Here is a 3674-nt window from a genome sequence, read left to right as displayed (position 1 = left end):
AGAAATTAGAAAATATGTATAAAGTGCATAATTCCTTTGGTGTGTTGGCACTGGGTCTTCAACTGAGTGCTTCAGCTCTATCCCTGACCTTTTCTGCTCAAGGCTAGCACTCTACCAATGCAGCCCCAAATCAACTATCTTCAATTGAGATATAAGCGATGAATATTTCAGGGTGCTTCATGAAAAACATTTTTATAAATTGAAACTTTCAACACAGTCTTATTTTAGTATGAATGTTGAGATGGGAAGAGACAGAAAAAGTGAAATGTTTCCTGATCCCCATAGAGAAGAGACTCAGCAGAACCACTGTGGTCTGCAGGCTTCTTTGTGAGTTTTGTTTGCTTGTTTGATTTTTGTCAATTGTGGGGCTTGAACTCTGGGCCTGGGCACTGTCCCTGAGCTCTTCAGCTCAAGGCTAGTGCTTTAATCTCTGAGCCACAGTGCCACTTCTGGTTTTTCTGGCAGTTAACTGGATACTTTGGCTGGCTTTTAACTTTGATTCTCAGATCTTAGCCTCCTGAGTAGCTAAGATTATAGGTGTGAGGCACCATCACCAGGCTGCTGCTCTGTTACTATGCAGTTTCTGGATCAAGAACTTCAAGTTCTTACTTCAATTTTTTCTTCTCTTGCCTGATACTCTGCCATTTGAACGAAGCCCCAGTTCCTGGTCTTTGTTGGTTAATGAGAGATATTATGATTTTCTAATATTCAGAGCAACGATTATAAAACCCAGCATTTCAGTTACTTGAATAAACTAAGAGACAGGACCTAGTGAGATGGAAAACAAAATTTTTTTTCAAGTGCTATCCTGTTCTAATGCATAAGTCTGGCTATTTTGCCTACACACAAATATATATTTTACCGGTTTCTCCTCTATTTTTGCTTAGCTTAAAACCACCACTGCCATTTCATAGATTTTGTTGTTGTTGTTTGCGGTGCTTGAAGTCTGTGCCTGGGCTGTTCCTCAGATCTTCAGTTCAATGCCAGTGCTCTACTACTTTTGATTTGGCCAGTCCTGGGCTTGAACTCAAGGACTGAGCACTGTCCTTATATTTTCTCAAGGCTAGGGCTCTACCACTTCAGCCTCAGCACCACTTCCAGCATTTTTCTATGTATTTGGTATTAAGGAATTAAAACCAGGTCTTCGTGCATGCTAGGCAAGCACTCTACCACTAGGCCAAACTCTGTGTGAAGTCACAGAATGGACGTGTGTGAACTCACAATGGAGGTGAGTGAAGTCACAGAGTGGAGGTGTGTGAAGTCATAGAATGGAAGTGTGTGAAGTCATAGAATGGAGGTGTGTGATGTCAGAATGGAGGTGTGTGAAGTCACAGAATGGAGGTATGTGACGTCATAAATGTTTGTGTGTGAAGTCATAGCATTGAGGTGTGAAGTCATAGAATGGAGGTGTGAAGTCATAGAATGGAGGTGTGTGACGTCATAGAATGTAGGTGTGTGAAGTCATAGAATGGAGGTGTGTGAAGTCAGATTGGAGGTGTGTGAAGTAAAAGAATGGAGGTGTGTCAACTCAGAAAGGAGGTGTGTGAAGTCATAGAGTGGAGGTGTGTGAAGTTATAGAATGCAGGTGTGTGAAATCATAGAATGCAGGTGTGTGAAGCCACAAAAATGAGGTGTTTGAAGTCAAAATGGAAGTGTGTGAAGTCAGATTGTAGGTGTGTGAAGTCATAGAATGGAGGTGTGTGAAGTCATAGAATGGAGGTGTGTGAACTCATAGAATGGAGGAGTGTGAAGTCATAGAATGGAGGTGTGTGAAGTCGCAGATGGAGGTGTGTGAAGTCATAGAATGGAGGTGTGTGAAGTCACAGAATGGAGGTGTGTGAAGTCACAGATGGAGGTGTGTGAACTCAGAATGGAGGTGTGTGAATTCACAGAAGGGAGGTTTGTGAAGTCATAGAATGGATGTTTCTGAAGTAAGAATGAAGGTGTGTGAAGTCAGAATGGAGGTGTGTAAAGTTATAGAATGGAGGTGTGTGAAGTCACAATGCAGGTGTGTGAACTCAGAGAATGGAGGTGTGTGAAGTCACAATGTAGGTGTGTGAAGTCATAGAATGGAGGTGTGTAAAGTCATAGAATGTAGGTGTGTAAAGTCAAAAAATGGAGGTGTGTGAAATCATAGAAGGGAGGTGTTTGAGTCACAAGAATGGAGGTGTGTGAAGTCATAGAATGGAGGTGTGTGAAGTCATAGAATGGAGTTGTGTGACGTCATATATTGGAGGTGTGTGAAGTTACAGAATGGAGGTGTGTGAAGTCACAGAATGGAAGTGTGTGAAGCCATAGAATGGAGATGTGTGAAGGCACAGAATGGAGGTGTGTGAAATCATAGAATGGAGGTGGGTGAAGTCAGAGAATCGAGGTGTGTGAAGTCACAGAATGGAGGTGTGTGAAGTCATAGAATGAAGGTGTGTGAAGTCAGATTGGAGGTGTGTGAAGTAAAAAGATGGAGGTGTGTCAACTCAGAAAGGAGGTATGTGAAGTCATAGAATGGAGGTTTGTGAAGTCAAAGAATGGAGGTGTGGGAAATCATACAACGGAGGTGTGTGAAATGACAGAACTGAGGTGTGTGAAGTCAGAATGGAGGTGTGTGTATTCAGAATGGAGGTGTGTGAAGTCAGAGACTGGAGGTGTGTGAAGTCACAATGCAGGTGTGTGAACTGATAGAACGTAGGTGTGTGAAGTCATAGAATGGAGGTGTGTGAAGTCATAGAATGGAGGTGTTTGAAGTCACAAAATGGAGGTGTGTGAAGTCACAAAATGGAGGTGTGTGAAGTCATATAATGGAGGTGTGTGAAGTCACAGAATGGAGGTGTGTGAACTCAGGATGGAGGTGTGTGAAGTCACAGAATGGAGATGAGTGAAGTCATAGAATGGAGATATGTGAACTCACAGAATGGAGGTGTGTGAAGTCACAGAATGGAGGTGTGTAAAGTCAGAGAATCGAGGTGTGTGAAGTCACAGAATGGAGGTGTGAGAAGTCACAGAATGGAGGTGTGTGACCTCACAATGCAGGTGAGTGAAGTCACAGAATGGGGGTGTGTGAAGTCTTAGAATGGAAGTGTGTGAAGTCATATGGAGGTGTGTGATGTCAGAATGGAGGTGTGTGAAGTCACAGAATGAAGGTATGTGACGTCATAAATGTTGGTGTGTGAATTCATAGAATGGAGGTGTGTGAAGTCAAAGAATGGAGGTGTGTGAAGTCATAGAATGGAGGTGTGTGAAATCACAGAATGTAGTTGTGTGTAGTCACAGAGTGTAGGTGTGTAAAGTCACAGAGTGGAGGTGTGTGAAGTCTCAGAATGGAGGTGTGTGAAGTCATAGAATGGAGGTGTTTGAAGTCATAGAATGTTGGTTTTTGAAGACACAGAATGGAGGTGTGTGAAGTCATAGAATGGAGTTGTGTGAACTCAGATTGGAGGTGTGTGAAGTAACAGAATGGAGGTGTGTCAACTCAGAAAGGAGGTGTGTGAAGTCATAGAATGGAGGTGTGTGAAGTCATAGAATGCAGGTGTGTGAAATCATAGAATGGAGGTGTGTGAAGCCACAGAAATGAGGTGTTTGAAGTCAAAATGGAAGTGTGTGAAGTCAGAATGGAGATGTGTGAAGTAATACAATGGAGGTGTGTGAAGTCACAGAATGGAGGTGTGTGAACTCATAGA

The sequence above is a fragment of the Megascapheus bottae genome, unplaced genomic scaffold (assembly GCF_031878675.1).
Source record: "Megascapheus bottae isolate mThoBot1 unplaced genomic scaffold, mThoBot2.hap1 HAP1_SCAFFOLD_52, whole genome shotgun sequence".
Taxonomy (NCBI): Eukaryota; Metazoa; Chordata; class Mammalia; order Rodentia; family Geomyidae; genus Megascapheus; species Megascapheus bottae.
The sequence above is the reverse complement of the archived record's forward strand: the minus strand, read 5'-3'. Positions refer to the sequence as shown.